Source organism: Antechinus flavipes, chromosome X (assembly GCF_016432865.1).
Source record: "Antechinus flavipes isolate AdamAnt ecotype Samford, QLD, Australia chromosome X, AdamAnt_v2, whole genome shotgun sequence".
NCBI lineage: Eukaryota > Metazoa > Chordata > Mammalia > Dasyuromorphia > Dasyuridae > Antechinus > Antechinus flavipes.
Genome location: NC_067404.1, coordinates 3,965,511 through 3,979,378, shown reverse-complemented (window position 1 = coordinate 3,979,378; position 13,868 = coordinate 3,965,511). Strand labels below are relative to the sequence as shown.

The 13,868-nt window shown below is 42.6% G+C and overlaps 1 long non-coding RNA gene across 6 annotated transcripts in view; it reads left to right on the top strand.

Moving 5' to 3' along the window:
- The window catches only part of LOC127542993 (uncharacterized), a 121,652-nt gene extending 115,512 nt beyond the window's left edge, over positions 1–6,140 (top strand). For all 6 annotated transcript variants that reach the window (XR_007949038.1, XR_007949034.1, XR_007949037.1 and 3 more), the window contains one exon: positions 2,920–6,140. This is a non-coding gene — a long non-coding RNA (uncharacterized LOC127542993). The remainder of the gene's footprint in view (positions 1–2,919) is intronic.
- Positions 6,141–13,868: the final 7,728 nt, after the last annotated feature.

Here is a 13,868-nt window from a genome sequence, read left to right as displayed (position 1 = left end):
CCATTTCCTAACCTGCCTCGTTGAGGGTATGAAAAAGGGGATTAAAAAGCAGGTTAATTATGATAAGCTGAGAGAAGTCACCCAAGCAGCTGACGAGAATCCCGCTTTATTTCAGGGGCGCCTGGTGGAAGCCATTAGGAAATATACTAACCTAGATCCCACTTCCCCAGAGGGGACTGCTGTCCTCGGCATGCATTTTATCAGTCAGTCTTCCTCAGATATCAGACGGAAGCTGCAGAAATTGGAACTAGGGCCCCAGACTCCCATGAATCAGTGGAAATCGCCTTTGGGGTATTTAACAACAGGGATTGGGAGGAGGAACGGAAAATCAGAGCAAGGAACAGAGAGCACGCCCAGTCTCTGGCTGTCGCCATTTCCCAGGGTCCCCAAAGCTTGTGCTTTAGGTGCAATCAGCCCGCTCATAGGGCAAGAAATTGCCCTCAGAAGAGCCAGCCTCCAGGACCTTACCCCAGATACAGACGGGAAGGACACCGGAAGAGCGACTACCCGGAGAAGGGGAGGACCACGGCCCCCAGCCTCGCCTTCCAGGCCTCTCCAGTCCTGGACTGACGGGGCCCTGGGCTTGGCTATGGCCCCCCTACCTCCATCAGCGAAGCCGAGCCCAGGGTGACCTTGGACATAGGAGGTATGCCAGTCTCTTTCCTGTTTGACACGGGGGCTTCTTTCTCTGTTCTGCTCCAGCACTCGGGTCCTACTCGCCCCTCCCCCCATAAGGTGATGGGAATTGAAGGGAAACATTGTTTGGAAACCCTCCCCCTACCTTGCCGGTTTGGGGATCTATTGTTTCCACATTCATTCTTAATTATCCCTTCCTGTCCCAGCCCATTGATGGGTAGGGACTTGATGATGAAGCTGGGAGCCCAGTTTTCTCTGGTGAGGCCTCCAGATAATCTCTGTGCACTCCTCTCCAGAGCCCCCCACATTCCCTGTGAAATCTGGGGGGAAATAGACTCTTCCGTGTGGGACCAGGGCGTCCCTGGGAGAGCCACGCATGCCAGTCCAGCCCTTGTCAGATTAAGGGATCCTAGCGTATTTCCTCACAGGCGCCAATATCCAATTAAGCGGGAAGATAGGATAGGGCTTTGGCCTTTGATTGACAAATTCCTCAAATTCAAACTCCTGGTTCCCTGCCACTCCCCTTGTAATACTCCGATTCTCCCTGTTAGAAAGCCCAACGGAGATTACCGGCTAGTGCAGGATCTTAGGGCTATTAATGAAGCGGTTGTCCCAATCCATCCCATAGTGGCCAACCCATATACGATTCTCGCACAAATTCCAGGGAATACCCAATGGTTTTCCACCCTGGACCTTAAAGATGCCTTTTTCTGCATCCCTCTACATGAGGACTCGAGATTCCTTTTTGCCTTTGAATGGGCTGAGCCAGGGGAACTTCCCCATCAGCTCACTTGGACTGTTTTGCCCCAGGGCTTTCGGGACAGCCCACATTTATTCGGCCAAGCCCTAGCTAAAGATCTGCGGGACCTTGATCTGTCCGGCAGCAGTCTTATACATATGTGGATGATCTATTACTTTGCAGCCCGACCAGAGAGGAGTCTCTGACAACGGCCACAAAGACCTTAAACTTTCTAGCCTCAAGGGGGTACAGGGTCTCCCTACCAAAGGCCCACATTGCCCGCCAGTCAGTCAAATATTTGGGTCACAATCTCACCCCCACCTCTCGATCTCTAATAGAGGAGAGGAAACAGGTTATTTTAAGCCTCCCAGAACCTGCCTCAAAAAAGCAGCTGAGGACCTTTCTCGGCATGGCCGGCTTCTGCAGGATCTGGATTCCTAATTTTGGGATTATTGCCAGGCCCCTCTATGATTCTATTCAAGGTCCTGATAACCTTCCTCTTGAATGGGGACCAGAGCAGGTCAAAGCTTTTAAAACCCTGAAAGCCAAACTGACCTCTGCTCCTGCTCTTGCCCTGCCTGACTTACAGACACCCTTCACTCTGTATGTAGATGAGAGGCATAGACAGACATTGGGTCCTTACTCAGCTTCTAGGGCTCGACCCCAGACCCCCAGCTTATTTTTCAAAGAAGCTGGACTCTGTCTCCCTAGGCTGGCCTTCCTGTCTCAGAGCAGTGGCTGCCACAGCCCTGTTAATTGAGGAAGCCTCCAAACTGACCCTGGGTCAGCCATTAGAGCTTTTGACTCCACACAGAGTCCAAAGCATTTTAGAAGCCAAGGGACATCAATGGCTCTCTAGTGGGAGACTTACTAAGTACCAGGTTCTCCTGCTGGATACCCCTGACCTGTCCCTCCAAATCTGTCGCACTTTAAATCCTGCCACTCTCCTCCCTGACATCTCTCAATCAGAAGAGATCGTCCATAACTGTGAGGAAGTTATAGACTCTGTCCCCTCCAACAGACCTGACCTAAAGGACACCCTCCTTGAGAACCCGGACGGGAAGTGGTTCACAGATGGGTCGAGCTTTCTCGAGAATGGGGAGAGAAAGGCGGGCTATGCTGTGGTGTCTCTTCACGGCACCTTGGAGGCCAAGCCATTGCCTCCCGGCACCTCTGCACAGAAATCGGAGCTCATAGCATTAACCAGAAAGTTAGAACTGGGGAAAGGGATGAGAGTCAACATCTACACTGACTCCAAATATGCTTTCCATATCTTGCATGCTCACGGAGCTATTTGGAAAGAAAGGGGCTTGTTGACAGCAAAACACTCTCCCATTAAACATGGGGGAGAATTTATGCACCTACTGCAAGCTGTCCGGGAACCTAGAGAGGTCTCGGTCATACTCTGTAACGGGCACCAGAGGGGAGATTCATTTCAGGCCAAGGGAAACAGGCTGGCAGACCTAGCTGCTAAGTCTGCTGCCCTTTCACCAGACTGTGGCACCTGATTCCCCAATGCCTGAGTCTTCTGTTCCTTCCTATAGCCCACAGGAAAAGGCTCTTGCAGAGGAACGGGGGTACATCCTTTCCCACTCCAGTTGGTTTCAAACGCCCTCAAACCACCTCTTAATCCCGGAGGCAAGTCAGTGGAAACTGATCTCTGGTCTCCACCAGGCCACGCACCAGACCAGAAATGCTCTCCATTCCCTGGTGAAGCTCATTCTCACAGGCCACAAGCTGGGAGAAACAATCAAACAGGTGTGCCAGGCCTGCCCGGTCTGTGCGCAGTTAAATCCTGAGGGAGCCGTTAAGCCCCCACCTCTCCTGAAGCCAGTCCAGAGGAGAGGCCGGACCCTGGCGAGGATTGGCAACTAGACTTCACGCATATGCCCCTTGTAGAGGTTTTAAGTTGCTTTTGGTATTTGTTGATACGTTCACTAACTGGGTGGAAGCTTTTCCTTCCAGGACTGAAAAGGCCCACGAGGTATCTAAGTGTTGCTGAAGGAGATCATACCACGTTTTGGGTTGCCCAGCTCCTTACAGAGCGATAATGGGCCGGCCTTCATTTCTCAGGTAATCCAAGGGGTAGCCAAGGCACTAAACATCTCTTATCATCTGCACTCTGCCTGGCGTCCTCAAGCCTCTGCAAAGGTAGAGAAAATGAATCTTACACTTCAGAGGGTCCTCACAAACTCTGTTTGGAGACTAGGGAGGACTGGATAAAGAATCTCCCACTGGGGCTACTTAGAGTGAGAATCGCCCCCGGGGAAGTAATTAAACTAAGCCCTTTCGAACTTGTGTATGGGAGGCCTTTCCTAGTCACTGATATCCTAGTAGATGAGGACTTGCACGGAGTCACTCAGTTTGCTACTCAGCTCAGCGCATTCCGAAAGGCGCTCTCTGAATATGCAAAGGAGCCACCTCCCTAGGCCCTCAGAAGCTTCAAACCAAATCCCATCTCCTGTCAATCCAGGTGATTTGCTGTATTTGAAAACCTGGAAGCCCCAGGGATCAGACCCTCTAAGTGTTAAGTGGAAAGGCCCTTACAAGGTCATTTTACCCACTCCAACAGCAGTTAAACTGGAAGGGTCCCCCAGCTGGACCCATATCTCTAGAATTAAAAATGCTGCTTCTGTTACCTCTCCTTCAGATACTCCAGTGTATTCCTGTGAGCCCATTGAGGACCTGAAGTATCTGTTCCGCAAGACTTCTGGAAAAACTCTGGAGAAAGAAGGCTCTCTCTCTAATCTCCCTCTCTCCTCATTATGAGGATTCTACTCTTATTGCTCTCTCTCCAGCTCTCCTGGTCTTACTCCATGGGCCCTCGCTATTGGGGTGACAACTTCCTGGTCAGACTAGGGAACTCTGTGGGGAGTGGGGGTGTCCAGGACTGCTGGGTGGGCCATCACCACCCCCAGGGTGGCCCACAGATGCGACCTAATGCATTTGTTGCAAAGGTCCCATTCCCACGGGCCACTATCTCCTCCCTGGACGCTGCCCCCTTCGTACTAGCTAACCCCCAAGGGAACTACTCTGACCCAACTGTCCCCTGCTTCTTGGCTGGGAAGGATCTCACAACTACATATCACCACACTACGGGACAGTGGATGTCACTGTTTCCCAGGATGGCCAGGTCTATATCCCTGATGTTGCGACACTGACCTGTACCACCAACACTGTGGGTGCAAGCAAGTGTGATCTCTCTCAGACCTGCCGGAATTTCACCTCGGCAACTTGCACCAGCTGTGTAAAAGGGTCCCAGGCCAGGTGCACTTTTGATCGTGCACTTCCCCAGAAGGTGACCGTGGGAAACCCATTTTGGGATTATCCTGGCAAGCTCCTTCACAGTGCTTCTGAATCGCCTTCCCTACAGCTTCTCCATAACCTTGTGAAAACTAACCTCCCAATAGATAGAATGCTTTGTGACTACACTCATCCACGGGGCCGAGCAACCAGGAGACTGCTTCAGAATCTAACCTCAGGTACTGTCTGTGCACCTAAGGGATATGCCTTCCTCTGCAAAGTAAGTTCCCCATCCCCCTCCAGTACCTCTCAGAGGCCTATTAAGAGAAATGCCTCTGATTGGAACCCACTCCCACCTGTGATTCTCTCCACCCGGTGCTTGACACCTTTCAAACACTATGGGTCTTGCACCTTGGGCCACTTGATTACCCCTTTCACTGTATACAACACCAGTGCCCCAGACGCAGCCCCCACTCCTCTGAGGAGATATAAGCGAGGATTCTGGGAGAACACTCTGTGGTACTTGAAGAAAGGGGCTGGGATCTTGGGTTGGATATTTAGAGTATGAAAACTTTCTCTCCAACCTGACAGCCACAATCCACCAGTTTGCCAACGAAATGGCTCATTCACTGAGGGAGATTCAGGAATCTCTTGACTCGTTGGCTAATATGGTTTTGGATAATCGCATGGCCTTGAATTATCTTTTAGCCTCCAGCGGAGGTGTCTGTGCTCTGGTCAACACCTCTTGCTGCATGTACATTAACAACTCAAGGAAAGTTGAGCTGCGCATAGAGAGAATCTTACAGAAGGCTGCCTGGTTGCAAGACATCCATGAGCAGTTACTCACACCTCCAAGTCCTCCTCTGGGTGGGGTTCCTGGCTATGGTCCCTACTGGCACCTATACTAACCCCTCTTTTGATTATTATCCTTCTGCTCATCTTTGGTCCTTACATTTTCAGATTGCTCGTGAAATTTGTTTCTTCTAGGCTACAAGCTGCAAACTTCCAACTTCTCTTGCAACCCGGGAACCCTGAGATAACTGATGGGAAAACTCCGCATCCACTGGACACTGTGGCTGCCGCTTTCAGATCTCGCTTCTCTCCCCCAAGCACCACTTCCCCTTCTTTCCCCCTTTAGGTTGAGCTCTATGACCATTTCCAGCAGGAAGTAGATACAGAAGATTTGAGACCACCGACCCTTTTCCAAAAGAATTTGTGTTTATTGCTTGAGGGGGGAGATGATGAGGATAATGCAGCCTCACCCAGAAGAGCATTTGCATTCCCTGGGAAAGACTCTGTTCCCAACATTATGCACCTTTTGGATGCAAAACCTACATTCCCTGGGAAAGACTCCTTTCCCCCACCCAATCTCAAGTATGTTCCTTTCGGATGTAAAACCCGAATTGTTTTGTTTCTGTATAAGAGTAAGCCCTGAGAAAATGTTTTTCAGCAATTCTTTGACATTGTCCACCAAGAGAACATTTTGGTATCTCTTTCTTTAATAAAGCCTTTTCTTATCACAGCCTTTTGTGTAGCGTTTCTCGCTGCGAACCCACCCTAACTTGGTGTTATGGAGAACTAGGAGACCAACCCATTTCCCTGCCACAATCCATACCTCATCAATAATATTGTTTTCACAAATTAAGATTTTTCTCTCTCACTTTCTAAACATCAAACTAAACTTCGTTTTTTATTTACTTAATCTTTTTAAAGGTAATCCTGTTCTCATCAGCTTTCTTTCTCTCACTCTCCACATCTCCTCCCCACTCCCTTTTCTTTTTCTTCCCTAGTTTTGGGATTTTCCTTATTTCCCTTTCCCTCTTTTATTTAGTTATTTCATTTTCTATCCCTGTTATTCTTCTCACAAAAATAGTAAAAAAAAAAAAATCCTTTTTCTCTCCTCCCTTTAAGCATTTTTATTTGAGTTTCTAAAATGAATTTTTTGTACATTTTCCAAAAACAATTTTGTTCCTTCATTTCTTTATTACTTATCTTTACTTTCTATTTTTTCTAGACTTTTAATCTGGGATTTATGGCCTTGATGTCTATTTAGCCACTCTTTATTCTTTTTGTTGCTCAGGATAAAACTTTCCAGGTACCTGGTTTGGGTTCCTTCTTCTAAACTGTTTCTACATCCCTGTTGTGTATCTTGCCCTGTAGTCCCCATTGACTATATCAAAGATGCTGTGTGATTCCTGAAGCCATTGTGATCTACATAGCATTCCATTCTATTCAGAGATTTTCTTGGGAAATTTAAGAATTGAGCTGTTTATTTTGGTTAAAGGCTAAGTGAAATAGTACAGAGGGAGAAGAGAATCCCACACAGAGCCCTGAGGCATACCTATAGCTAGAGGGTATGATCTGAGGGAGAAGCCATTAAAGGAAACTGAGAGGGAACAATTATCTAGGCTTTCTTATCTTTTAGATTCCTTTTCTTATTTGATCCTTATAACCCTATCAGATACATTGCCATTATCTTAGCCATAGCCCTTCTTATATATGCTTTCCTTCTGCATATCCCTTTTCTAAAGCTCCTCTATATTGGAAACATCCTATATCAAAAACCTTCAGGCCAGACACATCAAGTTCCCTGCCAACTGCTACTCTCCCCTTTGAAATGAGAAACTAATCAGATCCCCCTAAGCAGGACTCCACCCCTTCCTTCACAATTCCTTCCCCTCTTCAGTTTCCATAAGCTAAGGCATGAAATAAATACCAACCCACCAATATCTTAAACTATTTCCCTCCACATGCTCTGTATTTCACCCAAATGAGAATACTTTCTGTTCCCATAGCTGTCCCCACTCTGTGCTTGTTCAAGGTCATTTATAATATGACTTCAGCCCACCTAGTCAAATGTATCATCCATTTCCAAACCCAAAGGACCAATTTTCACATTTTCCAGTTGCTACAATTATGACCTTAAGCAAGTCATTTCTGGAAATTCAGTATACACATCTCTGAAATGAAAGGTGTATTCAATAATGCCAAGTAGATGGCCTCAGAAGTTTCTTGTAGCTCCAAATCTCTAGTGCTGTGGTCCAATATATCATATAGCGCAACTAGGCCAGCATGTTCACTGTGTCTCATATTTATCCTCACCTTTAATCCTAGAATGGACTTCCTCTTCAATGAACTTCTTCATTTAGGTAAGGGAAATAGCATTAACCCTACTGTTCACATATCCAAATCTTATATTTCAAGGCCCACATCAAGTTACATATGAAAGAATCAAAGACTTCAAATTAAAAGGGGTTTCAGAATCCAAATCTTACCCATGTCCTTAGCCACTCTTTGAAGATACAAGAAAGTACAAGAAAGTAGTTCATTTTACTTTTGGAGTACTCTGATTAATAGGGAAGTGTTTCCTTATATTGAGCTGACATCATCTTTTAACTTCTAACTATTGGTCTTGTCTATCTGCCAAGGTCTAGTACAAGAGACGTAAATACTATTCAAATGACAGTCTCATGCCCACCTCTCTCCTCTGAGTCTTCTCTAATAAAAGCTAAATAACTCTTGTCCTTCATCAAATCCTCATATGAAATGGTTTGTAGTCCCTGATCCATCTGCTTTCTGTCAGTTCACTAGGTGACCTTCCCCTTGTTTTACATGACAGTGTAGTTCCCAGAACTAAATACAATGCTCCTGATTGGTCTGATCAGAGCAGAGACACAATAGTCTTATTTTATTCTCTTCATTAACCCCCAGATCCAGATCCTTCCCCAAATATCACATTTATATGCTCACTTACTGAATTAAAGATTCTTTTTTTCTCCTTTTAGATCTTGTCTCTAGTTAAAATGTACAATTTATATGTGAATTTGTATGGGTGTCTTATTTAGTGAATGAAATTACAGATCCTCAAGGATGAAGTTTCAGCTTCCACCTCTGTATCCTACAATTGTACCAAGCCCATAGAAGGTACTCATTAGAATTAATTAAGTGTATGCAAGTTAAATATCAGTTTTTATTCAGTTAACAAAGTATTTGTTAAGTGTTCTTTAGAGGGCAAGGACAATATATTATAAATTTCTTCTGCATTCTCCATGATACCTATCATACCACTGGGCAAAGCTTCCATGAATTATGTGACCTTAGCCAAGCCACCTAACCTCAACCTCAGTTTCTTCACTTACGATAACTTTTAAATGTATATTTCTTTCTTTCATTTAATACTTTTCAATTGCATATAAAAGATAACATTCATTTTTAAAATTTTGAGTTGCAAATTCTCTTCCTTTCTTCTGTACCCCCCACTCTATGAGAAGGCAAGAAATATGATACGGATTTTACATGTGAAATCATGCAGAAAATATTTCCTCAATAGCAATGTTGTAAAATAAAACACACACACACAAACAAACAAACAAGAAAATATTTATGTTTAGATGTATCTAACTCTGACAGGGGAATGGTAACTTCCTGATTAGTATGGTTTTACTGTTTCCTCCTGTAATTCATTTGGCTTTTCCTTTAAGAATCTGGATGTTATGCCATTATATATTTAGTACTGATATCACTTCATTGTCTATGGGATCTTTAAGCAAAATAAAGTTTCTCTCTTTATCTCTTTTCATGGGGTCTATTTTTGTTTATTTTTCCTTTGTCTAACATCATGATTGTCACCCCTGCACATTTTATTGCAGCTGAAGTATATAGATTCTGCTCTAGCTCCTTATTTTTACTCTATATAGGTTTCTTTTTTGAGTGAGTTTCTTGCAAGCAACATATTATTGGATTCTGGTTTCTAATCCATTCGTTACTTGCTACCATTTTATAGATAGTTCATCCCAATTATATTCACAATTACAGTTATTAACTATGCATTTTCTACACTCTGTTTTCTTTTCTTTTTTCTTTCTTTCTTTCTTGTAAGGCAGCTGGGGTTAAGTGACTTATTCAGGGTCACACAGCTAACAAGTGTTAAATGTCTAAGATCAGATTTGAATTTAGGTTCTCCTGTTTTCAGAGCCAGTGCTCTATCCACTGTACCATCTAGCTCTCCCCCTCCAATTTATTTTCTTGTTTAACTTTCTCTCTTTCTTATTATTATGATCGTCCTCTAAAGTTTGTTTTATTTCTGACCACTGTCTTCCTTTATATTTCTTTCCTTTTATCACCCTCTCTTTTTATCTATTTCCCCATTTCATTTCTCACTAAGATTTCTATACCCAGTGTGTATATATGTATATGTGTATGTATTACCTCTTGGCACCAATTTATATGAGAGTAAAGTTGTTATTGCTTGCTCACTTACCATTTTCTCCTCTACCATAAAAACTCTTCTTTGTGTGTCTCTTTTAAATGAGATTTTTTCCCCCATATTTCCTCTCCCTCCTTCTCCCAGGACATATTTCACATCTACTCATTTTTTAGTATCATCCTAACATAATCTTCAGTGTCTGCTTATTTGTAAAGCTTAAAAATGCTCACAATGAAAATTTAATCATAAGTTTAAGTAAGATCATTTGGTACCATCCTTGGTCTTATTTAAATTTCATACCTTCCCCTAGTTTTTTGCATATAAAGAAATGAGAAAAGGAAAGGAGAAAGGGAGGGAAGAAGGGAGTGAGGGAGAGTCAGAGAGATAGAGACCAAGATAGAGTGACAGAGAGAGATAGAGAGACACAGAAAGACAGAGACAGAGACAAAGAGAAACAGAGACAGAGACAGAAAGACAGAGAAAGGAAGACACAGAGAGACAGACAGCAAGACAGGCACAGAAAAAGAGACAGAGAGAATGAGAGAGGCAAAGAAAGAGAGAAAGGAGTGAGAGGCAGAGAGAATGAGAGACAAAGAGATACAGAGAGGAAGACAAAGAGACAGAGATGGGGAAAGAGACAGAGAGACAAAGAGAGAGAAGAGAAGTGAGAGACAAAGAGAGAGACAGAGACAGAGAGACAAAGAGAGACAAGAGAAGTTAGAGACAGTGAGAGACAGAGACAGACAGAGACAAAGAGAGATAAGAGAAGTGAAAGAGAGAGACAGAGAGAGACAGACACAGACACAGAGAGAGACAGAGAACACTAGAGAGTAAGGAAGAGGAAGAGGGAGGGAGAGAAGGAGAGAAAGAGGGAGAGATAGGGAGGAAGTTACAACTAGTGGAAGAATGAATTGTGAACTTCTTTCAGGCAATTATAGTAGAGAGAAATAGAGGTTTTGTTATGTCCTGAATTGTTATGCCCTGAATAAAATGAATATGGCCACCCACACACACACATCCTTTCTTGCCATTGACTGGGAGAATTGAGTCAGGAAAATCTTGAGGCTTCGACTTCCCTTCACATACCATTGAGTGATAAACTTGAGGTGCTTTATCTAAATACTTGCTGGGATAATTCTCCCTTGTTTTGGGTATTGCCCCACACCTTGCTGTCTCCTGCCCTAGACCTTCTTATCTTAACTATCCTGTCAGAATTAAGTTATGATCCTTTCCTGGATTATGGCTTGTCCATTCTCCCAGGGTCCTGCCACCCCTTATCTGCATTTGTAAAACCCTAATTAGCTAAAATCCTATATAAGGTCCCTGCCCCAGTTTCTCGGGGCCAAATGATTTTGGACATGAATTCCATCTGGTCAGCTATTCTAAATTTTCCTCATTAAAAGATAAAAAACTGATCTCTGTCTTGTCTCAGTTTCTCTGCACTACAGTTTGTCACTTGCTCAGTCCACAAGCAGGTGTCATGAAAGGAATTCAGCCACCATGCCATGGGTTTAGAAGTAAGAGGTACTAGCTGCTAGCTGCCTTATGCCTGTTGGGAAAGCAGAGAGCTCCTGGACAGAAGATTCCTGCTTTTACATTTCATATCTAAAATTGAAGCTGTCTCATCTATGATTTTAAAAACAGTTAAAATGGAAATTGTGCCGAAATTATAAAGCAGCAGGGATCCATATTTTGCAAGTTTTCTGCATCTAATTTTTTCACCAATACTGGCACATGGAAAATACTAAGCTACTAAAAAAGAAAAACATTTTACAAATAATATATATTGAAGGCAAAGATACTCTTTTATTTTAGAAGGGAAGGGGAAATGATTCCTTAGAAAAACGTCCAGGTAATTCTGAGAGGCAGGTTTGGTGTACAGGTGTCCCATCCCCATGGATAGAATTACGGGCCCAGTACCCCAGTGATCTGGAAAAGCCTGAAATGCCTTTTGACTCTGCCTTCATATCAAAGAAATGTGAGAAAAAAGACCTCAGACTCAATTTCAAAGTCTGTGATGTTTTATTGAAAGAAAGATAGCAGTACAATGATCCACAACTACTCTGAAGGACTTAATGATTAAAACTCCTATCCATACCCAGAGAAGAAAGTGACTGTGTCTAAATACAGACTGAAGCATTCTCTCCCCTCTCCTCTCCTCCTCTCCCCTCTCCTTTCTTCCCCCCTCCTCTCTTCTCCAAGAAAAAAATATTTTAAAAAAGAAGCCTTCTCGAATCACAATCCCAATTACCTCACACACACAAAAAAAGAAAGATAAGAAAAAATGATTTAAAAAAGCATTCTCCAGGTCATTGATACCAGCTGGTTTAAACCACTTTCTAGCCTTGACCTTTTTATCAGAATTTTGTAGCCAAGTCAGTTTCTCCTGAAAACTCATTGGTCAGTCATACTAAATATCTTACATTACCTTGAAGTTGGAAACATTCTGTGGAAATGTAACTTTTCTGTACTTCTTACTAAAAACTACTTTGCTTTATTTTTCTTTTGTGATATTAATATTATCTAATAGTAAAAATTGAATTAACTATTTGGTCACTATTTATCATGCTATAACAATTTAACTGTTTATCACAATCTGTATCATCTACTGGCTGTTGTGTTTTGTCTGTGGTTTCTAAAAACTGTCCCCAAATGTTCAACTTATCCACTAGGTTAAATATGAAATGTTTTCTTGAAGTAATGATGTTATTACCTTTATCTATCATCTTTTGATTCAACATTTATTTCTCACCCTTCTAAATAAATGAGACAAATACATCATAAGTATTATGTCTAAAATTAAAGGTTTTCTTCGCACATGAATGTATCTGCCTCTTAATAAAAAGAAACAAAGTGGAGGTCTGTGCTGGATGTATCTTATTTCTGGTTCAAATATTTGATTTCATCAGGGGACATAAAAGTCCTTCCAGCATTGCATATCTAAAACTTGCCTTAACATTCAAACTTAGAAATTCCCAGAACATTGGAAGGTCATGTCACTCAGCTAATACATGTCAGAAACAAAAGTAGAATTTTAAAGTTAGCTGTCAATGATACTTCTCACAAATATCAATATCCTTTCACAAATAACTTCATAGAAGAACTGCAGCTATTAAATCGTAGATTCATTTTAAATAAAATTAAATTATAACCTTACTATGTAAATTCTAACAAATAAAATTAAATTCTAATCAGTTTAATTTTTTTTTCTTTCTACTTCCAAGGGTACAATTTGTGCTCTAAGAAAGGTCAACAGCTATTTGTTTTATCTTTAGTTCTGGGCCTACATGAAGTCTAATATGAAGAAACTACTTTATCTTCACCTTCCTCCACCCAAGAGGCAGCATGGCTTATTGTTTAGGGGCCAACTTTGCAGTCAGGAAGAACTGGGGTTCAAGTTTCTGATACATCTGTGTGAGTAGGGACACATTAATAATATGTATTAAAGATACTTAACTTAAGATTAACTTAACTTAAAAACTTAAGATTTTATTTTGGAAGAGGAATGGACATGATTGAGGATCTGTAAATGATTGTTTGAGCCCCTGAAAGTTATTTGACAACTCATTACCAACTCCCTAAGAGTATAAACTGCCAAGAATGTGCCAATTTTCATTGGTAGAGGAACTTTCCTATTTTCTCAATGTTACCCCATGCCTGGAGCATGCTTCCTCCTCTACTCCAACTAATGACCTCACTCCCAACTTAAGTCAAACTTTCTACAGGAAGCCTTCCCTACCCTTCTTAACTCCAATGCCTTCCCTCTGTTAATTATTTCCTTTGTATCCTGTACTGGATATAGCTTCCTTCATACAAATTCATTTGCACTCCCCCTTAGATTGTCACTTCCATTTGGGCAGAGACTGTATTTTGTCTCTTTTTGTATCCACAGCACTTAACACATTGCCTGGCACTGTGGTGCTTAATAAATATTTATTTCATGACTAAATACCAAATAAATGACAGGTCCAGGTCTTATACTTTACCCTCTCAGATGCTCTGATTTAAAATACAAATAGTAGGAAAGGTACCCTCCATCTGAGG